Below are 26,083 nucleotides of genomic sequence, written 5' to 3' on the forward strand. Positions count from 1 at the left end.
GATAGTCAGCTTTGTCACAGAGCTTGTCCTTAGTATGAAAGAGTGATGAGGACCCCATTGTTCTTTTAGGATAGCCTTGCCAATCTTCTCTTCGGTGATTGCTCTTGCTCTTGCTCGGGCTTTGTCTTCACCTCAACTCTGATACCATGTTAAGTTATGGTATGTTCTATGCTTATAGTAGTTTACTTCTTTTTATTATTATTATCCATATATTAGCAATCACATATGTGTAAAGTAAAGTGCAGATACAACATTAAACGATCGACAGAAAACAAGCCAAGACAAGAGATACAAGATGTGGCGGCTAGCCAGGGACAAACCCCACAATGTATGGGGAAACCCTTTGATCAAATCTTCTTTTATCTTCATTCAGCAAAGAGAAATAGTACAATAAATCTGATTTATATCAACAGTAGCAAACCCTAGATCAGCAACACCAACATTAGTGTCTTCATCATCAAAACTAGGGAAGTCAATATCTCACAAACCAACCGTCGAATCGGCCTAATTCCACCACCAAAAAATGCGGCCTTCAGAGGAGATCCAGATGAACCTACAATGCAGTTCTAAGGAGGAGATCTAATGGTCAACGCTGGTCAAACTTTGGATCTGTAGTTGCAGCTTCATGTTCAGCATCTTCCTTCCACATGTGTGAGAGAGAGACCCTTTTTCTACGCAATAAAGAAGAGACTCTTTTCTACGCAGTAGAAAGAGAGAGATGTGATGAGAGGAGTGAGTGAAAATGAGGACAAGTCCTCCTGTATTTATACACAAGGTTGATGTTTGAATAGATGCGACTATTGGGCTTCTGAGCCTACATGAGTTGTAGGTCGGCTTGATAATAATTCCATAATCAAAATAAATTCATATCTCCATAAATACTTATCGGAATCGGATGATCTTTAGATCAATCCTACATCTCTCGATGAGAGGAATATAATAAAAATATTATCATCCATGAATAAGATGACCCACATGAAGTTTGGCCCTAGTTGCCAATTTTAACATAAATCCTTTTTATGCCTTGGATTTCTTTCAAACTTTGTTGCTTCATTTGCAAGTACAAGTCCTCCATGAGCATGACTAGATTTCAGAATGCAAAACCCAACTTATTCCTTGAGAACTTGATCCTTATTAACTAAAGTGTTCTAGAAAAGTTGCATTAGAATGGATCATATCACAACCTCCTTAACAACCCATCTTGGCCTTCAAGTTCAAAATTCACATGGAATACATCTTGGCTTCTCTTTTACATCTTCTCGGTCTCCTTGAGAGTCTCAGAAAGAACTTGTATCACTGCCAAACCTTGTATCATGCATATTGTTGTCATGTTAAGGAAGGTAACCAAAGATCAAGGTTACATATGTCAAGCTTCATTTTCATATATTTGGGGCAGATTTATTGAATTATATTAGAGAAGTTTAGTTCATACTACTGTCATGTTATTCCTTCAGAACAGACAACACATATCACTAATATAAATTCACATCACTAAACCTAGGAGAAACTTGGATCACAAACTCGCATTGTAGTTTTATGACAAAATACCTTCAGATCGTATGTTAACTCAGATCAATATACATGTGTAGCATAGTCAAGGTGTAGCATCTTAACTCGGATCATGTTTGAAGGATAAGGCTCATATTATAGTTTCATCAATTCACGTCATAAGAGAATTCATATAGTAGTCATCCAAAGCAACTCGTTCGTTAGACTTGGATTCTCTGATCTCTACCATAAAGATCTCATATAGGAAAAAGATAACTCAGATTGTATCTCAGATAAACTTACAATGGACAACTCATGTTCATTTCAAAGGGAACTTGGATTACTTGTATTCTTGGAATTCAAGAACAAAAAACTTTTACATGTGAAAAAATCAGAGAGGGATGACTTCAGAGGAAACTTGAATCTACTAGCTTTAGGATCTTGCTTGTATCATATTTGTTACTTCTTGCAAACTTTTGATCCTTCTTGTAGTAGTGACTAAAAGAGAGTTGTAGCCTTTCTTCCCTTCCAAAATTCCAATAAAATGTGATCTTCTAGCCTCATTCTACCAACCTTAGCTATTATACCATGTTGGAAAATCAAGGAAATTGTAGATTAATGTTGATTCTCCTTACTTGGTAATTACTTGTGAGATTTGTAGGCCCTTTATTACTTTATTATTTGTTCTTCATCAAGCAATTACCAAAACAAGAACATAAAGAACACAAGATATAGCCTCCAAGCCAGAGAGAAACCCCACAATTGGGGAAATCTCGTACAATCCTCTTCTTATAGAATCAGATCAAAGTGAGACCTCTGAGACCCAAAGACCAAGACCTTCTCCAAGCACCAAGTTAAACCTCTAAAAGATTTCCTCAATCAAGTCAAAGTTCACTAAGTCAAAGATGGTCAAACTTCAAAAAAATGCTCTAAGTCAAAGTTTTTGCCCTCTATCTCAGGTCTATAATTCGGCCTACAATCCTTGGCCCTGTAAGTCACAAAATTTGAGTTATGTTCTTCTTCCTTAGGTTTCTTTTTCTTCTATGTCCTTCTCTCTTACTTCCTTCTTGTCTTATGCACAAATCAATCTTGTCGTTTCATCTTCAAAATAGGACGAAGTCTCCCCCATATATAGTTATCCATGAGAGAGAAAAGGTGCCCCAATAGGGCTGACTTATCATGGTAGGACCGATTTGGTCTTGGAGGTCAAAATGACTTTACATGACGCAAAAAATAATATTTTTCTTTTGGTATAAAGAGTCCAAATGGGACTTTAATATATGAAAAATATTTTTCTTGACTCAACAATCCCTAGAAGCATGAAGAACATACTTAACCTAGACTTATGCTTCACTAGATAAAATTATGTTTCTTCTTTTTTCTTTTGATACAAATACAAAGATAATTATGAAGACTGAACCTAGTTACTTTTCCATCAATCAATTTGTTTAGATACATCCACAAACCCTTTCTCCAAAGAAGAAAAACCATGTGATCTACCCAATTATTATAATTAGTCCCATTTAATTGACAAAATATCCAGTTTGAGTCCTGTTACCCACCACCTATGGGTAGTGTATATAGGAGAAAATTTTTCTCCTATATGGTCCTCAGCTAGCAGTAAGCAGTCCTTTGTAGCTACCAGATAGCTCAATGTGCCATTGTCTCTACCACCTGAGCCATCCATGTGGTCCCTCGACCACTTGTCGTGAATGTATGTTTGAAGGTGGGTCTCCCGACCCCAAAGGTATGGCTTTTCATTGGTATAGCTGAGTAATTTTCCTTACTTGTCATGGGAACTTTTGGGCATGGATTGGTGGGGGGATTTAGCGGAAAGCGTGGGTTAGGTTTCAACTCTTGTCTCCACTGCCAAATTTTGTGCTTAACCTTGTATCCTAGTCTCGTGGGATCTCCTTTACTGGCCACTAGCCTTAGGGTTTCCACTACATGGGAAATCCTAATTTTGGTTGCATGGTCCCACTTCCCAATACCATCTACATCACTCCCCTTCCACTCATTTAAGCCCCATTCATCTATTTTCCAATTCAGCTCCACATAGGGTTAGCCTTCCCCTCCCCTTGTCCACACCTTGGGTCATGGATGGAACGATGCCTCGAAGGTTGATGCAGCTAAAAAGAAGGGAAAAAGAATAATTTGGCCACTCTCAAAAAGAAATTTACCACGAAATGCAAAAGATGGTCAGGACATACAAATTTAGCATATGGGAAAAATCCAAACACGAGATCTACCCCTACCCATGGTCATCACCCTGGTTCCTATGGGCCCTAGATGAGCTCCCTCCATCATTAATGAACCCATGATTTGTCCCAACCCCTGGTGGGAAATGAACTTGTTGGAAACTTTTGAACCCTATTGGGGGGGGGGGGAGGGGGGTGAATCAGTAGTGTGATCTTCTTACAATTTTTACCAATTATTTATTTTTACTGAATCACACATACATGCACCAAAAAATCATTAGATTATCCATGCATATAAACATATAAGAAGCTAAATCATAAATCATATGACCAACATAAGCAATAAACAATGCACACCACATCAATCACACATAAGACACAAGATTTCTAGTGGAAACCCTTCCAGGGGGAAACCACCCTTGTTATTGTTGTTTTGCTCTGAATTTCTATTAGGCAAGCAATTGGTCTTTTACTTAGCTTGATGACTCCCATCAACACGGAGACTCGACCTCATATACAAAATTCCCACACCCATCGGCGAGGAGACTCGATACTACTAATCAGCTCGGAAGCCTTTGTTCTCTATGGATCTACGGACCACCATCTGCTGAAAGCCACCGCAATTAATCAATCCTCACCCAAATACCATTGGACTATCCAACCACCATTGGATCGAGAAACTGTTCCTTTCGCTGAAGCTTCGCCATCACTGCTCCTCTCATATGAAGTCACTCCTCCTCTACCACTATGTGGACCTCCTTTCATCTATTTTCAAACTAGATCCCATGACACTATGTTCAAAAAGAAATCATCTTTGCAGACATTCTCTCAGCAGCAATATATCATCATCAAATCAAAATAAAACAAATGCACAAAACGTGTGCTCTCCAATAGAAAAATTGTGGCCACAACAAATCTGATACCGGCATATATCAAACCCTCACATCATAATGTAATTGTTGCATACTACAATTAGCAACATACGACAATAAGGATATGCACCAAATGTAATAGCGTCTTCTGCAAAAACATATGTGAGAGTCCACAAAACTCTATCCAACAGCATACAAAACTCTCCAATCGATCTCTACTTCACCAACTTCAATTCTGATCTATTCTGCAGCATGCTTTAGATCTGCACATTATTCAGTCATTAACACTCATGGACTGAAGCATCTAGGATCTACTCAATATCTAAAGCATAATCTCCTTCTCTGGTACCTTCTCACCCTCATACATACATCACAACTCACAATCAATCATCACATAGCTCCAAGATAAAGTATATAAAACATGTAGGGTGAAATTGAGCTTGGGGCTAGGATCAAATGTGCATAAATTGGACCAAATCAATCCACTAACACCACAACTTGTGCACTAAATGCATTCACATCATTCAAGGACCATTTCAAACCATTTCTAACATTTTCAAACAATTTTGGAAGCCTCTAGGAATTTCCATCATTCGCTCCCCTAACACTGTCTTTGTGCTACTGAGCCTATAATCGCTCCCATAGGCTGCTTTACAAGCGACTGGAGCCTTCTAGCTACTCCTACATGCCTCTCTCCATGCGATTGTGGCTAAGAAAGAGTAAAATCATCCATCCTTCAACTCAGGATCTCTGCCATCAGTTAGATCCTCTTCTCCAGCATTTTTACTAGCCTCCAGATCTCTAACATGGCCTTTGGCACATCTACAAGTGGATCAAACATGCCTCCCAAGAAAAATGACCTAGAAGGGCCAACAAACAAGGTTGGCAAGTGTGCCAACAAGTCCTCCACTCTCCATCAAACCTCTCAACAACTTATACACCTTTGACAGATCCGCAAACACCAATGTAGCACCATTATCAAGCCATCACATCACTACAACAAGTCATCTTCATAAGCATAGACATGAAGACCTAATGAATACCTAGTTGATAACTCAACTAGTGTTCCATGAACCATCTCTATCACATGCATATATGCATGATCAACATGTAGCAACACCACCCAACTATCTTACAACATCAACAAATCATCATGACAAGTCTATTAATGCACATGCCAACTCCACCAACCATCATGCTACTATCAAGCTCCATCAATGCCATCATCTAATAAACATCAATGTCAACACATGGAAACATAAACCAAAATGAGTGACATCATACTGTTGGCATCATTGCCAACACAATCATCCCAATGTCAACTCAACTAGCAACATCATGACCGTGTTGACATCAATTCCAATACTACAATGCCAACAGAACTACCCCACCTTAAGGGGGTGTCCACTGCTACATATTACACACGATGCTCTCATCCCCTGGAGCCCCAAGCATTTATGAAGAAAAATAAATCAAAGAAAAAGGCATATGAATAAAGGTGGAAAAAAAAAGGTCAGGTAACTCATGTACCATGATTTGCTCCCTCGTACACTCATATACCCAGGTGTGGTATTCCCTTATCATTGCTACCCTTGTATCATGACATATGGTTTGGATGATTCCCTCAATCCCTATTCCACTCCATTACTATATCATTTTCCACCTACGATTTGAGGGATGTACTATGGACATGTCACCCCCTTTAGAGGTTGAAACCACTTAATAAGGTATTTGATTAACCCCCTATTGAGCTTGGAGACACTTTTACATGCCAAAGCCCACTATGGAAGGGCATGCCACCATGAAGTGCCCCATTGGTTCCATGATTTGTAAGCTCTTTTACTTGGTTATTCTAATGACTTGTTATATTGGAGGGCAAGGGAACACATTGAATCTTATGCAACATTGTAGGTGGGCTTTCATTTAGGGCTTGATCTCCCTATACTGGGTCCTAACCCTCCAAAGGGCCACATTGACACTTGTAGGGTGAGCATTGAGAGCCATGGGCCTCCACCATAGCAGAGAGTACTTCATGGATCCCCAACACCACTTATTGATTGCTCGTGTTCCACCTTTTGGATGAGGATGATGCACCTCGTTCACTATGCCTGGTCAACTCCACACTTGCACCATACAATTGGCAGATGTTCCAGGGTCCAAAGAAGGTCTCCCGCTACAAAGGGAAGACTTATATCATCATTTTATCCCTTATAGATAGTTTACAAGCATTTTCGATCCACTTGGAGACCCATGAGGATATCCTTGTGTCCCCACACCCACTTGGGAGCACCACAGGTTCTTGCTTGGAAAACAAGGGGCCAACCCCTTGTCCACTATGCTTGGAGTCCATTTCTACATCATGGCACCCCTTGGACTTCATTAGGCCTCCTCAAAGGTCCAACTACTCATTTTATTGACGATTCAAACCTCTTGAGAGGCTTATTCTTATGTTATTGAGCCATTTAGTGTGTTTGTCACCAAAAGTATTGCTATTATGCACATCATTTTATTTTAGGGGCTAAATTAGGTCAATTTAGCTAAATTGAATTCATTGGAGAGTGTATAAATAGAAGTGAGATGATTCATTTTCATCATCATCACTTGGATTGGGTTATTTTCTCTTTTGAGATTTTCGTTATCCCTTTTGGAGGATGAGTTTCGATATTATGGTTCAATTTTGAAGTTTAGATATCTCTCTCTTGTCTTGGAGCTTCATTTATTGGCATAATTTCATGATTGGGTGTATTCTTTCATACATGTAAAGTGTTATTTTCATGCTTATTCTTGTTATTTACTTTTTCACATGAAAGTTGCTGGGATTTTCACTATACAAGTCTAAAATTTACTACTTTTCTTTACGAATTAGTGGAAATTGTGATATTTTATAGCATTGCATCATGTCATGGGCCATGTATGAATCGGTGAATGTTCCTAGATATAATTTGTGATAAATACATCTCGATAAGTCATTAATTATTGAAAATTCAAGTATAGAGTCCTAGAAATAACTACTCTCACGCCTTAATGCCATGCGAAGTTGTTTGAAGGCCTCCTTGATTGGGTGAACTTTTTCCAAACAATCAAAATCTCTTTGACTCCATCTCTCCCAAGAGACAAGGTACTAATCCTCCATAGGCAATCATTTTCAAAGCTTATTTCTCTCACCTTCCCCTCTTTTTCTAGGCCTAGCCTCCATAGGTCACCTAGGGCATCACTTTTCTCATGATTTAGCCATCAAAATAATTTGATCTCTTACACACAACTGTATTGGTGTTGTCACATGGAATGAGTCGATCTTGCGGACAAGATAGACCTTCCTAGAATCTAAAGAAGACTTAGTGACAAGCAAGCCAATCACAAACTATCTTTCTCTAAATATGCATTTATAAACAAAGGCAAACAATTGTTTTAGGCATACCTTGGGTCCAATGCAAGTTTGTGGAAGCCTCGCTCCTTTGATCCAAGTGAGCTCCCTCATCGCGAATCTGCAAACACAAACAAGCAAACAAATTAAATAGCACCTGAAAAGCCAATATCATAAAACATATTTAACATGAAAGTCAAGGAATTCATGAAACAAATGACATAAGACAATTTGTTGAGAAAAATGAATCTGATTGTATTAATTCAAATCAAAAGAAGAACTTTACAACCTGTGCCTTGACGCTGTACAGGCTCCTCCCAGGGTCCAACAAGAAGTCTCCTCTACTTTGACAAGTTTCACTCTCTTCCCAATGAAGCCAAAAAGGTATGTGATCTCTCCTCTCAAGCTTAACTAGGAAGTCTCAATTCCACCAGCATTTACCCTCAAAAAAGTTCAGCTTCTAACCTCTCTAGCAACCAGCCCAATGCCTTAATTTATAGTTCAATGGAGGGAAGTTACTAGGTCCTCCTTCAAAGGGATAAAGCCCTCCTTCAAAGGGATAGCTCCTCTCATCAAGGGATTAGCTCCTTCTCTTTTGGGATGCATGAACCACCCAAGAGCGGCCAATCCACGTCAAAATTCCTTCTAAAATCATCTAGAATTAACCCAAAGTGAGTTTTTTAGAATAAACTTGCACCTTTTTGACTTTCACAGGGGTCCGCACCCACTCCTTTAGGGACAGAGCGGGCAGGTCCGCAATTTTTGTAAACAGGAGGTGCGGGACTGCAGGCAACAGTGAGAGAAAGTGCAGAACCAGAGATTTGTTGATTTTCAATGTCTTTCTCTCATTTTCAAAGCTTGACTTGAAGAGCTGAGGTTTGAGACTTGCTTAGGAGGACAGTACAAGTGATGATAGACCCATACTGACTGCAAATAATCATGGTGACGATATTTTTGTGTAACGGATTGCCCCCTAAAGTGCGAAGTCTGTAGTAGATGAGGATTTCATTTATCATTTGGGAAGAGTGAAGTACTTTATCATTTCGAGGATCATCTTGTGGAGAGCCCTGTCGGAACCTGTAAAAACATTCAATGCAAGATATATATATGAGATCATATCATCGCTGAGGTAGGCATTCCCATACTCAGATCAAAACCGACTTAGAAAACTAACTACTGCTCTGATACAGGAATGATCTTGTAAGACATCACAAGTATAGACTCATGTGGACACAGTATGGACGCAACCATCTGTATATGAATAGTCCATCATATAATGAATACAAAATTCCTCGCAACTTAGATTGTGGAAACTAGATCCAGGGTCTTCATTTCTACTTCTCGAAACGGTACGATTTTATCCATGCGAATGAATGCGTTGAAGTCGAACATGGTAGAAACCACTTGATTACCAGTCATGATGTAAACTGTTAACAAGTGTGAGAGAAACCACCAGTGATGTCAATGGCTCTCAAAGTACCCAGTACAATCCATGAGATGTTAATAGATGTGTTGATGTTGAACATGTCACGGAATCCTTTGATCGAAGGTCAATGATGCAACCTGTCGTCAAAGGCGAGAAACCTGCCATTGAGGCATGCAGATCCCAAGGTACTGACGATTTCTAGATCATCTTTCTAGATAATAAGCTGAAGTCGATAGAAAACGATCCGTCGCAGGCAAGCCCACAACACGAAATCATAGATCAAGTTGAAGAAATTTAGTTGCAAGGACTGACTCAGGGATAGTCAAGATGGATGACAGATATTTTCTAGATGAATGGCTTATTGGCAGTGACCTCTTGAACACATAACGACACAACAGATGGTTTGGTGACAATTGACCCAAAGTTAATACCCAGAAACTGGCTGAAGACTTTCAATGTGGTTTGATCCACTGTTAGGTAAAGGATTTCCCAACCCAGGTGAATAAAAGTGTCATGTTCAAGAGTGGTTACAAAGTATGACAAACAGGCTCATTTTTCTCTCTTTTCCCCCACCATTTTTGGCAAGTACCTCCTTATTTTTGACAAGCTTGAGGAGGATAACATTTGCTTGATTATAAGCTCATCCTTCGGATGAGTCCAACTTAGTTTAAATTCGAACCCTAAGGAGTGGTTCGTTTCTGTTTGTAATTGAACAGGTCCTTTACTGTGAAATTTTAACGAGTCTAGTATAGGAGAAACTCGGCGTTTTTCAATTTTAGAGAGTCTGAAAAAACTTAAGAAGACTCCAGGGTTGACCTTTTTCGTAAATTTGTGTCTCCCAAGCCCGAAAAAGTATAAAATAATACTTGAGAGAACTGCTTGATCTTTACGACCAAAGAGTACTTTTCGTAATTAGTGCCCCTGATCCGAAAAAGTAAAAAAGTGATCAACGACACGTCGTTTTATAACCAATATCGAATTTGAAACGACAAAAATCCAGCAATCTTTTCATTTTTTTACGGTTAGAAAAGAGTTGTAAGTGGACCATCTTTTTAGTTCCGTTTTAATGAGTTTAAAAAGAAAAACTCGGCGATCTTTTCATGTTTTAGGAGTCAGAAAAGAGCTTAAAGGTGACTCTAAATGTTTTTCCGTTGAAAATGATAGATTTCGCCTGAATAATCTGTTTTCCTTAACAAAAATGCAAACATTACTCATACATGTTTGAAATGGATAAAAATACTGCAAAATTACCTTTCCAAAGTGAAACATAAACAAATTTTCAATTTATTTACTCAAAAAACTTATAAAAAGGGCTTTTGTCAATTCATTTTTACCGTTTGAGTTTTGGGTGAGAAAATAGTGCTTTTGTCCAGAAACTTCCCGTGAAGATTGCGGAAAATCCAACCGTCGCAATCGAACGCCTTCTTCTCCAAGTAATCCACATCATCCTACTCTTCATTTTTAACCATTTCATTTTTTGTTTTAGGCTTTTATTTCATTTTTTGGAGGGTTTTTAGGCTAAAAACCCGCACACGGGGGCCCTCAGGCGTAACACTGGCAGCGCGCGGACCCCGACTTTTTCTCAGTGGGGAAAAGGCCAGGGGTCCGCACCTTCCATGTAGGCAAGGTGTGGACCCACGCACTATCTCTAACACAGAGGGTACGGTCCCCGCAACAAGGGTTTTTAACCCAAAAATTCTCAAATTTGACCGAAACAAATTAATTTCTAGCATTCTAATTTGTCTTTTTATTGGATGCAGAGAGTGCATCATGCTAGATTGGCGTGAACGAGAGCATGAGGACGTGGATCTTGCCGCATTGAATCACCAACCTTTGATCGATGCATTGAAGGCATGCGGCTTGTACAAATTCTGGGCCATACCTGGCATGAGGGCCCAGGTGGATTTCTTACAGTGGCTGGTTGACAGATGGAGCATACAGGACCAGTACTTCTTCATTGGTGGCCACCAGCTCGAAATCGAGCCGGCAGACATATACTTCTTGACCGGTTTGCCTAAGAGAGGTGAAGACTTGACTCTATTCGGGACTAGGCCAGGTGGCCAGTCTGTCGATAGCCTCCGGCTAGAGTTCTGCAACAGCCAAGCTAGAGACAAAGGGATAGACATTAAAACCATATCCCTTCCTGAACTCATGGTGATCGAGTTTACTGTCACCAGACTTTGTGGGAGTGCCGCATTACATATTTCCACCGGATCCCAGATGCGAATGGCAGTTGACTGCTTTCGAGGCACCATCTTCAACTGGTGCGATGCTGTGTTGGCCAATGTGAAAGGCCAACTGACCAGAGCCAAGAACGGACAACTGAAGACCTTTGGTAATGGGGCTTTGGTTGTGAGTTTTGGTCTGGAGAGGGTTCCCATGCTAATCCCACAGCACCTTACTGTTGGAGCTGGGCTTCCTCGAGAGCCCAAACTGATGCGATGGGTCACAGTTATGGCCCGTCATCCGGACGAGGGGACAGAGGTTGTTCGATTCAAACTTGAGTATTTCCAATGGTTGGAAACCAGGTTTTTTCTATTCAGGACTTCCCTTACGCTGGGGTAGATTTTCGTGGTGACCCAGACATGGCTCTTCCACCAGGAGAGCAATGGGATGACTCAGGTAAAATCATTTTCAACATTTTCCTATTTTTTTTATTTTTTATTTTTTTTTTATCGTCCCAAAACTGATAGTAAAAGTTTCAAATGCAGATGTGGGTCCACAGCGACCAGCCGCTCTCCGGCCTTACGAGAGGAAACAACCAGTTGCAGCCGTGCCAGCCCCATAGGACGAATCAGCAGAGGTTTTGGCCGAGTTGGAGAGTCATCTAGAGCGCTTGACAGGAGATATTCCAGAGGCCAGCATAGATGACATTCCTCGTCGACTTCAGCGCTATGTGATTTGGGTCCCAGGACCTTTTAGGAGGTTCCTTTGCAAGGTGGCCCATGCAGTGGTTTCTTATCGAGATCATCACCAGTGACAGGATGATCACCTATTGTGGGCACATATGACATTTTTGCTTTTTGTACTTATCGTTTTTGCCGATCATAAGGTGTTTTTCAACCTATGATCGAGGACGATGTATTTTTTTGACACACTCCTATATATATATATCACTATTACTGGCTTATCTTGTAAATCATGTTATGGAATGGTTTTAAATTTACATGTATGATTATTGCAAATGTCTACTTAACATTCGAGAAGCAATTGCATCTGCTAATGTATTTAAAGATCTTGGAATATGTTGATATTCAATACAATCAAATTCACGTTCCAAGAGACGCACTCTCAAAAATAACCTCAATAACACTGGATTTCTAATGGCATACACTCTATTAAGATGTAATACAACGAGTTCAGAATCTAACCTCACTATCAAACTCTGAATCCCAAATGAAATAGATTCAGATAATAACTCAATCACTGCACTATACTCGGCAATGTTGTTCGTTGTTTGACCGAGGCTTACCCCATGCATAGATACCAACTCGTCAGAGGGCGAATAGATAACCCAAGCTGCGGAAGAAATGTTCTGTGTATTACGACAAGCACCATCAACGAAAACAATGTATGTTTGGAGAGGCATCGACATCTGCAATACCAAGAGTAAAACCAAGATAAGCAGGAATGATGACGAAAAACACTCTCTAAGCTAAGCACACTTTTTAAACTAAAACACACCAGCTAGAAAGAAAAACTATCCTAACTAAAAATCTCCATACCCATTCTTTAAGCATAATACCTCTTCAGGTAAAGACCATTTATGGGTTTACCTAAAGAGTCCCCGTCAAAGTCTACCAATTCATAGGCCCCTTTCGCTAGCTTTCGCTTGACAACATAGGGATCATGCCACATAGGAACGAATTTTCCAGCGCCTAATTTATCATTAGCTTGATCGTAAACTAAGACTAGATCTCCTTCCGAAAAATTTCGAGGGGTCACATTTCGATCATACTGAGCTTTCATACGTTTTGCGTGAGTTTCGATCGCCAATGCAGCATCACGTCGATTCTCATCTAATTGAGCCAAGTATAACAAATGTTTTTCCTCTTCGGAAGTGGCTGGAAGTAACTCGATGGCCATTTGCAATGACGGGATTTCGCATTCAATGGGTAACACAACTTCCAGACCATAAACTAGTTGGAAAGGAGTGAACCCTGTTGATGTTTTTACTGAGCTTCGATACGCCCAAAGCGCTGAAAAAAGCATGTTATGCCAATTCGACCGATGAATCCCAATGATTTTTCGGATCATGATGACTAAAACTTTGTTGATGGATTCAACCAGACCATCAGCTTGTGGATAATAAGGAGTTGAACTATCGTGACGCAAACCAAGCTGGCCTGTAAGTTTGGTCATCATAACATTTCGAAAATGACACCCATGATCAGTGATAATCGCTTGTGGGACACAAAACCTAACAATTATATGATTGAACACGAAAATTGCAGCTGTTTTGCCGTCTGCCTCAAATGTAGGCATCGCCTCGGCCCACTTGGTAAAATAATCTACCGCAAGGATGATATATGCATGCCCCCTGGCTGAGTGAGGGTTACATGTAATAAAATTGATACCCCATTTGGCAAAAGGACCAACGACAATTATAGGGTGGAGAGGAGCAGGTGGAGCGTGCATCTTTCGATCAAAAATTTGGCAGTTGTGGCATTTTCAGACCGCGTTAATACAATCTTTAAACAAATACGGCCAGAAGTAGCCAACGCGCAATATCTTTTGGGCTGTGGCATACCTAGACATATGACCGCCACATGCTCCAGAGTGACAGTCATTTAGAACCATTTCAGCCTCCTCGTGAGTTAAGCAACGTCGAAAAATAGAGTCCGCCCCACAGCGATAAAGAGTATCTCCAATAATCCTGAATTGTTGGGACTGGAATCGTATTTTCCGACGTTCTGACCTTGAAATTTCTGGCCGAAAGGATTGGATCTGGAGATAAATGATGATATCCCCATACCATGGATCTAAAGTGCTGATTAGAAACAAGGATTTGTCCGCAATGGGATCCTCCACCACAGTTTCTGTGTCAGCACACGGGAAGTCACACATTAATTCCGCAAAAACTAAAGATTTCTTAGACTTAGATTTTTCAAATTCCAAGTCGAACTCCTGCAGGATAACAATCCATTTAGAGTACTTTCCCCCTAGCAATTGCTTGGTCAAAATGTAGATCATAGGGTTGCAATCAGAAATTACTGTAGTTTTACGTAGTAAAATGTAGTGACAAAAACGTTGGACAGCTTGAACAGCTGCCAATGCCAATTTCTCCACATGTGAATATTTTAGCTCAGTTGGATTTAAAGTTCGACTAAGGTAATATATCATATGTTCAGTACCAAATTCATCTTCCTGAACTAAGACCATTCCAATGGTGGAATGAGAGGCGGCGAGATACAAGAAGTAATCCTGGTTGTAGTTGGGAGGATGCAATAACGGTGCATGGGTCAACAAGTGTTTTAGTGCATCAAAAGATTTCTGAGCTATCTCACCCCAATAGAATGGAGTATTTTGTTTCAACAACCGGGCAAAACCCTTTGTAACCTCGGCGTAGTTAGGAATGAATCGTCGTAAAAAGTTTGCTTTCCCTTGCAAACTCTGGAGTTGGCGAAGACTCGAAGGAGGAGGCAATTTGACAATAGCTTCGACCTTCAAGGGATCGACGCGAATGCCAGCTTTCGAAACAACAAACCCCAGCAATCGACCCGTTTCTATACAGAAAACACACTTGTGTGGATTCAACTGAATCCGATAATGCCTACACCTCATAAAGATTGCTCGTAAATGGATGAGATGATCAGCTCGATGTAATGAGTGAGCATGCAAATCATCGAGATAGGGTTGCACAATGTGCTTGATGTCATGAAACGCATAAGACATGGCCCTTTGAAAAGTTGCTCCGGCATTCTTGAGCCCAAAAGGTAATTTGCAATAAGCAAATGTCCCCCATGGACAAATGAAAGCCGTTTTTGGTTGATCGGCAGGTAGAATATTGATTTGGTTGTATCCAGAAAAACCATCCATGAAGGAGAATATTTCGCTGCTGGCACAATCATCAATGATTTGATCGATATAGGGAGTTCGGTAATTATCCTTTGGACAGGCTCGATTAATGTCCCTATAATCGATACATTTTCTTATTGTCCCTTGCTTTTTGTTAACCAGAACAATATTCGATACCCAATCCGTTAACGGGATCGGATAAATGAAACCTGTTTTGAGTAATTTTTCAACTTATGATTTAATAGCAACAGCTTTTCTTGGGTGAATCTGACGCAAACGTTGCCGGACGGGTTTAGCGTCCGGGTAAGTCTTGATTTCATGAACAACAATCGCGGGATCAATTCCTGGCATTTCCTCATAAGACCAGGCAAACACGTCGTGGAATTCTTGAAATAGGGCCTTATATATTTGAATTTCGTCTTCTGTACACGAGGCACCTATATGAATGTTCTCAACAATCCCAGGCTTAACCGAAATGTCAATAGGAATAGTTCGAGAGATGTTTCCCGAATTTAACTCTGAATCAGGATGTTTCATTGGATTCTGAGGTTCCTTGACATATTTAGTCGTAAAAATTGATGAAAAATCATTTTCAAAACATCATTCTCGGGTAAAAATGAAGATCTGTGATGGAGATCTTCCCATGGTAAATCATCTACACATAGGATTTCACAAATTTGCTCATCAGAGTGAACAAGTTCAGAAAACGTGATTGAATCCGAGCTTGATGTGAAAAGTGATTCTTCACGGACCACATTCATTAAGTCAATTTCGGTTGAAGATGGGTCGGTAAACGATTGCACGGCCTCATACGCAATTTCATATGGACTCAAAGGCATGTCATCACCAAATGAGTCTATCTCAAATTCAGAAGGAACGATCCAAGGATCATCATAAACAATGGTGTCTGACGAAATCATATGAATGGTTGCAAATGAAGACGATGCGTTGATCGGAGGAAAATGAAAAGTTCCCAGTAAACCAACATCTTTAACTAGTCCTACTCCAACATCCTTATACGGGATAGTCGTTGTACTGACATGTTGAATACTTTCAGAAGAGGTTGGGTCGGATGAAAAGTAATCCAGCTGGTCTATTGTTACGATCTTTCCATTATGAGGAAACTTTATAACCCGAAAGACCGATGAAACGACTGCTATCATAGCGTAAGACCAACTACGACCCAAGAGAAGGTTGTAATCTAGAGGGGCATCAACCACCTCCACATCTAGATTAACAGTTTTTCCTTCAACCCCTATAGGTAAATCCTGTATAATGCCAAAAGGATGAAACCCACAGCCATCAAAGGCCTTTAGAATATTCGGGGATTGATTTAGCGAAGGAGAACCAAGCGATCTCCAACATTGTATCGACATAATACACGTTGAGGCTCCCTCATCAATCACAGTCCTATGAATAGGCCTGTTTTTTACTATCACTGGAATCTGGAAAGCCATTTGATGAGGTAAGCGCGGTGTACTATTTTCTAGATCGAAAATTATTAGGTTCGAGTCCTGAACGTCAACAGCTCCTATAGCCGACAAAAGTAATTTACGCTGTGCTGGACATGATTGCAGCACTTCCAAAGCCGAAATTGCTGAGGGTGAAACAGCTAAATCCTCAACAATGTTATAGTTCTGAGCCGCTCTCGCATGTGGATTGAAAGCTGACTTTCGAAGTATACCCTTGGCGGGCGGTTTGATTACCAAGTCTGGATTAGGTTTCTCGATCTGTAGTAGATCGCAACCGAGAGCTGAAGTTGATGGGTTGGAATGAGAAGATTCTGCTTCTTTACCATCAATAGGACTTTTACTACCATAATCATGCGATCGAGTCGCAATCCTAACATGGGACATCATCAGTATGGGTTCTTCATTGGCACTCGAGGAAGAACCTATCATCTTACTGTCTTGACTTGGAAAAGGATCCTTGAAGACAACAGGCATTTGGGAACCTTTGACAATCTTCGCAACCTCTGCACGATGAGGGCAGTCTCTTGTAAAATGTTCTTCGTCACAAATGAGACAAGGATAACGAGGTTTGCGTTTTTCATCATTGGATTCCGATTTTTCAGGTTTCTCTTTTGAATTTTTGTCCGTTTTATTCTTCTTCTTCCCTTTCTTCTTCCCACCGGATTTTGATTTGGCTGTAGATGACTCTACAACGTGAATATCGGTGGAAATCTCCGCGGAAGAATCTCCTGTCGAGGAATCAGGCAAGGTTATGATAGGAGAAGAATTCTTGGAAGACTTCTTCTTACTTTTAGTGTTAACCGTACCAATCATACCATCGGCGGCATGAGACCCTGAAGGAGCTGCAGCGATTTGATTTTGCTTGGGAAGATCGGGGATTTTCTCGTGTAACGTACCTGACTGAGTATAGACCAAGTCAAGGTACTGTGCTTGAGCAACTACTTGCTCCTTAGTAACGACTCTGGCCTTAGCTACATCTTCAGTGATCTTTGGCAACAAAGATTTTACAAACCATTCAGCCAAGATTTGATCCGGAATAAAAACCTTCACTAAATCATCGACGTCTCCATTCATGAATGTAATCTGAAATGTAAGTGGACGTCGATTGCTTTAATGAAGTTAGTAACTCCGTGCCATTGTCATATCTGACTGGCAACTGAAAATGAGTTAAAAACGAGGTAGCTAACTGACTAAAATTATAAAAAGTGCCTCGTGGTAACTCAATGTACCACTTGGTCGCGAGACCAATTAGAGTGCGTTGGAAAAGCCTTAGATGGATTGAATCATCTGAAATGGAGTTAGATGCACACCATAGGTGATAAGTCATCACATGGTTCAACGGGTCCTCTCCTGATTTGCCTTCAAACTTAGGAATATCACTAGACAACTTATTTGGCATAGGCGGCCAAAACAAAAGATAATTAATGGGATCGTTTGTTAGTCGCGACAAGTCAGGCAAGTCCAAAGTTGCGATAAACGGTAACTGACGATTAGAGTCCCTAAAACTCTGGGTCATGAGACCAGCCCCAGGAGGAGGATATCCAGGATAACTAGGAATAGGAATTGCATTTGGGATATTGTATCCTCCCGCAAAACCAGGATTAACCGGACCGTACTGGGGTTGTTGAGGTTGTTGATATGTGTACCCAGGGTACGGTTGATACTGATATACTAGCTGCTGCACAGCAGGACCGAATTGGTACTGTCCCTGGTACGGTTGATAAGTAAATTGTGGTTGACTTGTGACAACCGTACTTGAACCAGGTTGTCCTACAGGCATTTGAACCGAAGTTTGAATCATGGATCCAGACGGAGGTAAAGATGTCTGAGGAGTAGATACAGGAACAGTAGAAACCGGAGCTGTCGATACTCCAGAAGTAGGTGGGGTAGATTGAACAGATGTTGCAGCAGTTGCAGCAGTCATTTGAGGCGGAGTACGAGGCGTACTAGGCCCAGGCTGAGAAACTACCGAAGGTACAGAAGTTTGAATAGTAGACTGGACAGGTTGCTGGGGTGTACCAGAAACTAAGGGTTGTCCAGTTTGAGATGACAACTATACATTTGGTTGCAAGACCTGTTGAGTTTGCGATGGATCCCACACTAAATTCATTCCGGGGTACAGACCCATAACAGGTTGAGAATATTGAGGACCATAACCGGGTTGAGGGTAGGATTGATAATTCAAAGGTACATTTCCCGTTCCTTGAACATATGATTGACCGGAGGGTGGTTGGAAACCTTGGTTCGAGTACTGACCTTAGGGTTGATATCCTTGAGGAACATACTGATACTGGGGTTGACCTTGAGGTATAAATTGATACTGGGGTTGACCTTGGGGTACATATTGAGTCTGGGGTTGACCTTGAGGAACGTACTGTCCCGTAGGTATGTACTGTCCTTGAGGTTGCCCCCCAGGCGCAAATTGGGTACCTTGAGGTTGCCCCCCAAGCGATAATTGAGGATTTTGAGGCTGCCCCCCAGGCGGTAACTAGCCACCTTGAGGTTGAGGATTAGGAATAGTACCTGACATCATGAGAATATCTTCTACGCTCAACGGCTTAGTACCATTGCTTCCAGTTAATAACCCTTGCTCAATGGGTTGAGGAGATGCTCCCGAAAAAGTACCAGAAAGTGACTGATACCCAGAGGGAACAGAAGGACCGCCGTACAAAAAGGATTCTGGCGATTGAGTAAACATGGACGACTGTCTTGACATATTTAACGGAGGATAATAACCTCTAGGTGTTGGGTGATAAGGAACACGAGGTGGTGAAAAACTTAACCCTGGGTTTTCTAAGAAATTAGTCAAAGAAAGATACCAAGCACTGCTCCTAGGTGGACTGTAAAAAATTGATTCACGCTCCCTTAGTTCAATCGCAGGTTGATTTTCAGGGATAGGGATGCCTACTTCTTCTTCCAGAGTAGCAAGTTCTTTGATAGTTATAAGTCCAGAAGGAAGATTTTGGGTAATTATTCTTTCTACCCTAGGTGAACTAGGACCACTAGGAGCTGGAGAAGCAAACCCCGATGTTGGAGTAGCAGCAAATTCACTTTCAGGTTCGGATATTTCAGGTTCCTCACCTATATCACTAGTAGATGAAAAGCTACCAGTAACTTCGGAAACAGACACTGATTGTGGATTATAATCTGCTACTAAAGCTTGAAAATCAAGATGTACCACCAAAGAGGACTCTCCTTCTTCAGGTGACCCAAATCTACTATCTCTAGGAGTTACGAGGGATCTTAACCCTTCAGGCTAGCTCGGTGAAAACTCAGGAGGTTGGCCCCGAAGTCTACGGGACTTCCTCGGTAATTCAGCCACAATTAAAAAAATTTAACTACTTCACACGCAAACAAAGTAAAATCTCAATGAAAACCACCTAAAGCCTCTAAAGAACCAAACAAATTTGAATCACACGCCTAAAGAATCTAGGAGATCAAACACACACAAACAGTAACTTTTCGTACTGAAAACACTAGTTGGTGATGAAATCCAACGTCGCAGAGTTCAATACAGAAATGGCAGTTGGAACAGTTACCCCGGCAACCTGCTTAATGAATAGACTGGCACAAGTTCCTCCACTTAACCGTCTTGAGTGAAGAGAACCCCCCAGAAAATCCAAGTGAGTCTAGCCGACGTCTGCTCCAGGTACAGTGGGATCTTCCCACCACTATCATCTTAGGAAGAATCCTAAAGAATATGGTCACTAAGGTTACCAATCGAAACAAATATACCTGGGGGAACAGTCTACGATCCGATACACACGCAAGGGCAGAGTAGCAAGCTCAATCCCCTTGAAGGCTCCTTGACATAATCCAAGGTTTACCAACAAGTGACCCCAGGCTCCTCGACAATGGTTAATCCGAGGTTTACCGTTTTTAATACGTGAATATATGGCATCGTTCCCAATGAGGAAGGATTGATTCCCACACTGGTTCGGACACGATCTCGTGCTTCTCCTTTAAGAGGAGCTTTCCCAGAGCATAAGTGCAACAATTGGATTTCTTCCCTATCACAAGATACATCTACTTGTTTGTTTTTACTGTCTTGGAGAGTTAATTACTCTCCTACTCCAAGACACTAGCCTAAGCTATGTTGGTGTATCAGAGCCCTAGAAATAAAATATTACTAGATGAATTTTACTTTAAGCGTTATTTTTATTGGTTTTTGTTTAAGTCAAGAGGTGCGGAGATGAAACTCATGGTATGAAGACTCGACTCAAAATCACTAAAAATGCACTTAAGATGATTAAACAATCTTTTCCCTTCAATGAACCTCTAGCTAGGAAAAAGTTTGAGAATGAAAATACTTGTAAACACAAATCTTTCTTAACAAACAAATTAAAAGAAGAGCTTTTGTCCTTTCCAATGCACTCAAAACGAGACAACTAGTTATTTTCACAAAAATTTCCCTTTTCTTTTCAAAGCACTCAACCACTACAAAAACAAACTTTTTCCAAAAGAGATTTTTTTAATTTTTTTATAAAACACTCAAAACTATGCAAATGACTAACTTTGAGATCTATAAACTATAAAAACCTATTTGAAGTCAAAGCTTACAAGATGTCTTTTTTAAGGATGTTTTACTTAGCTAGATGTAAACTAAGGACCAATTTATGCAGAATCACAAATCAGTCAAAAACAACCAACTTTGTTTTCTTCTTTAAAATGAAATCCAAACTTTTAAACACAAGCTTTTCGAAGTTTTGTAAAGAGAAAACACAAGGTGGGTTCCTCAACAAAAGTATATTTCCCAAATGGTCAGACTCATAAGAAGGCTGGTAGAAACCAAGGTGATCTGAGGTTCCTACAGCTTCTAAGCTCAGAGCTACTACAAGACCAAAATGAAAAACAAACCCAACAATCAAAACTTCTAGGAGTTTCACCTAAAACCCTAACACCAATGAAATTAACCTAAGGAAAGCTTCTGACAGGTTATATGCAGGTCTGGGCAGGAGATAATAACTTCTAAATAAAAACTAAGCTGACTAACAGAGAAAATCTTAGGTTTTCCAAAATTTTGACAGGGTCTGGAGGCCCACAGTTAACACAGGTGCGGTACCGCTCTGTGCTAAAAGCAAAAGTGTGGATAAGTACGCACTATGTCAAAAGGCTAGGGTGCGGTCCTCTCCCAAAGTTATGAAAAACAAAAAATAACCCTGGATCTACTAATTCTACCCAATTCCCCACACAACAAGCCAAAAACAAAAACAAAAACACAGTTTCTCAGGTCAAAGTAAAAACAAGGAAAAAATCAAGTCCCCAGTGGAGTCGCCATTTTGTCACACAGAATGAGTCGATCTTGCGGACAAGATAGACCTTCCTAGAATCTAAAGAAGACCTAGTGACAAGCAAAGCAATCACAAACTATCTTTCTCTAAATATGCATTTATAAACAAAGGCAAACAAGTGTTTTAGGCCTACCTTGGGTCCAATGCAAGTTTGTGGAAGCCTCGCTCCTTTGATCCAAGTGAGCTCCCTCGTCGCGAATCTGCAAACACAAACAAGCAAACAAATTAAATAGCACCTGAAAAGCCAATATCATAAAACATATTTAACATGAAAGTCAAGGAATTCATGAAACAAATGACATAAGACAATTTGTTGAGAAAAATGAATCTGATTGTATTAATTCAAATCAAAAGAAGAACTTTACAACCTGTGCCTTGACGTTGTACAAGCTCCTCCCAGGGTCCAGCAAGAAGTCTCCTCTACTTTGACAAGTTTCACTCTCTTCCCAATGAAGCCAAAAAGGTATGTGATCTCTCCTCTCAAGCTTAACTAGGAAGTCTCAATTCCACCAGCATTTACCCTCAAAAATGTTCAGCTTCTAACCTCTCTAGCAACCAGCCCAATGCCTTAATTTATAGTGCAATGGAGGGAAGTTACTAGGTCCTCCTTCAAAAGGATAAAGCCCTCCTTCAAAGGGATAGCTCCTCTCATCAAGGGATTAGCTCCTTCTCTTTTGGGATGCATGAACCATCCAAAAGCGACCAATCCACATCAAAATTCCTTCTAGAATCATCTAGAATTAACCCAAAGTGAGTTTTTTAGAATAAACTTGCGCCTTTTTTACTTTCATAGGGGTTCGCACCCACTCTTTTAGGGACAGAGCGGGCAGGTCCGCAGTTTTTGTAAACAGGAGGTGCAGGACCGCAGGCAACAGTGAGAGAAAGTGCGGAACCAGAGCTTTGTTGATTTTCAATGTCTTTCTCTCATTTTCAAAGCTTGACTTCAAGAGCTGAGGTTTGAGACTTGCTTAGGAGGACAGTACAAATGATGATAGACCCATACTGACTGCAAATAATCATGGTGACAATATTTTTGTGTAATGTAGAAATTTTGAATAATTTAACACATATTCAATGGAGATTATCCTGATCATGTACTATTGCGGAATACATACACAATACATAAGCTCCTCTACATTGATCATCAATATAGCAGCATCAATAACAATAAAACATCAAGAGCATTCATACATTAACACAGTATGTAACCCGGGGAAAGCATCTCGCTAAAAACCCCACACTATCTGTATATTAATGATTGAGACCATGTAACATTACAAAGTACAATGCTTATCACAAGCAATCCAGTACCAGCTCCACCTGTTACACACAATATAGCTAAGACCTGATCTCCAAATCTATTCCACTGCTTGCCTGCCTCCACTGCTCAATACCTGCTCAAGAATGAATGAGAATGGTCTACCAAACTCGTATTTCACCTCCAAAGAATCACTCACAAGGTGTAAGACGTGAGCAAAAGCTACAAACTGGGAAAATACATGAGCAAACTCATTGGCATACTCAATCCCTTGATTGTGCAAGATCTGATGCACAACTATAGTCACAACTAGCAATCTGATTCTCTAACACCTGTCCCTGCTGAACTGAACATGCACTGACATGCAACTGAGTTAGCTGATATATTCTATAGTTGTATTATGAGTTAATAATTAGTTTAACAACTCATCATTAGTCTATCTGCAGTTAGACTAACTACAACTAGTTTAACCAAGTCAAACTGAACACAACTCCATCAACTCCACAATCAACTCCACCAAACTCAACTGATTGAGTTCTAACTGAAGTCATGCATGCAACAACTCAACTGACTCATAAGAAAAGCGTACTTCCTTCTGACAGCTGCATGGGCCACATTTGTAGCTCAAACTGAAGTGCTCCAAGAGAATAAGATCAAGTTTATAGTCCAAATATTATTATGAGACAATAATATTTGACTTTTCTATTTTTGACAACCAGTCTAAAAATAGACTTTGATCACCCACACTGTGGTCACCCACACTTTGGTCACCCACATTGTGATCACTCACACTGTGATCAAAAATAGAACTTGCGCCATAATTTGCATGCGGGCCCACTTAGTGAAGGCGACTCTTTTCACTAAGCTCCATCATCTTGTTGCAATCTCAACACTCCCTCTCGACAAGATATGGATTATCAACAACCCCTATCCTGCCTCGGTGGTACTCGAATTTGCTCCTGGTGAGAGCCTTCGTTAGAATATCAACATCCTGATCCTCCGTTGGAATGTATGAAAGCAACATGATCCTCCGCTGCACACAATCTCTGATATGATGGTACCTGATGTCAATATGCTTAGATCTATCATGAAATACAAGATTAGCCGAGAGTTTAATGCAACTCTGGTTATCACAGTAAATCACAGTAGCATCCAAATGAGAACCGAACAAACCAACCAGGATCTTCCTCATCCATATAGCCTCGCATGCAGCCAAACTTGCTGCCATATACTCGGCCTCCGCTGAACTGAGTGCCACGGATCTCTGCTTCCTGCTGTACCAAGAAACTACTGTCGATCCAATACTAAAGACCCCTCCTGATGTGCTCTTTCTGTCCATTGGGCTCCCTGCCCAATCTGCATCCGTGAAGCCACATAGCTTCACCTCATCCTCCTGTCTGTACCACAAACCATATCCCGATGTGCCTCTCAAGTAGCGCAATACATGCTTGCTCGCCTTCCAGAAGAGCTTGGTAGGCTTAACCATAGCTTGTGAAAGCTGGTTAACTGCATAGCATATATCAGGTCGTGTATTGACCAAATACATCAGTGACCCCACCAACTGTCGATAACAGTGGCATCCACTTCTTCTCCCGAAGTGGCATCCTCCTTCCTCCAACCTCCAGGAAGAGGAGTATCAACAGGCTTGCAGCCATGCATGTTGAACTTCTCCAGTATCTCCCGAGCATACTTGCCCTAAGAAACAAACAGTCCACCACTGCGCTGCCATATTTCCAATCCTAGGAAATAGTGAAGGAGGCCCAAGTCCTTCATCTCAAACTCTGTAGCAAGATCCTTCTTGCATGACAGTATCAACAGCTCATCACCCGTTAGAATCAAATCATCAACATACAGTACAATGATAAGCAACTTACCCTCCACCACAATCTGGTATAGGTTAGGATCCGCCTCGCTCTTGGAGAATCCAAGTCCTGTGAAATAGCTGTCTATCCGTGTGTACCAAGCACGTGGTGCTTGATTCAACCCATACAGCGCTCTCTTGAGCGTGCACACATGCGACTCGCTGTTAAAGACCTCAAAGCCTTCGGGCTGCTCAATGTACACCTCCTCCTCAATGACTCCGTTGAGGAAAGCAGTCTTCACATCCATCTGATGAATGTGCCATCCCATCTGCACTGAGAGAGCAAGAATCGTCCGTATGGAAGAATACCTTGCGACAGGTGCAAAGGTCTCCTCATAATCGATCCCCTCTATCTGTGAAAAGCCTCGGGCAACAAATCTTGCCTTGTACTTCTCCACACTCCCGTCAGCTACCTGCTTGAACTTGTAGATCCATCTCGAACCCACCACTGATTTCCCTTCCGGTCTAGGAACAATCTCCCATGCACTGTTTTCGACAATAGAATCATACTCTTCCACCATGGCGTCTACCCATGTGGGATCCTCCACAGCTTCCTCGAAAGAGGATGGCTCAGTCACAACACACTTGCTCATCAGAGCCATGTATCCAGTGTACCAATCAGGTGAATGTCTCTGCCTGCGTTGGGCTGTAGGTGGTCCTACAACTTTCTCTGCATCTTGAGCCAGTCGCTCAGCTTCTGTCAAGCGCTTTTGCCCTCTGATGGTTGGTGCTGCATGAGTGGTCTCTTCCACTCCATGAACCTCGTCCTATGGCTGATCCACGTCCTGAAGCTCATCCTTAGGAACTAATAGCTCCTCATCTGCATGCAAGTGTA

The sequence above is a fragment of the Pinus tabuliformis genome, chromosome 3_2, assembly GCF_031772625.1.
Source record: "Pinus tabuliformis cultivar Carrire ecotype Pingquan chromosome 3_2, CPIR1, whole genome shotgun sequence".
Taxonomy (NCBI): domain Eukaryota; kingdom Viridiplantae; phylum Streptophyta; class Pinopsida; order Pinales; family Pinaceae; genus Pinus; species Pinus tabuliformis.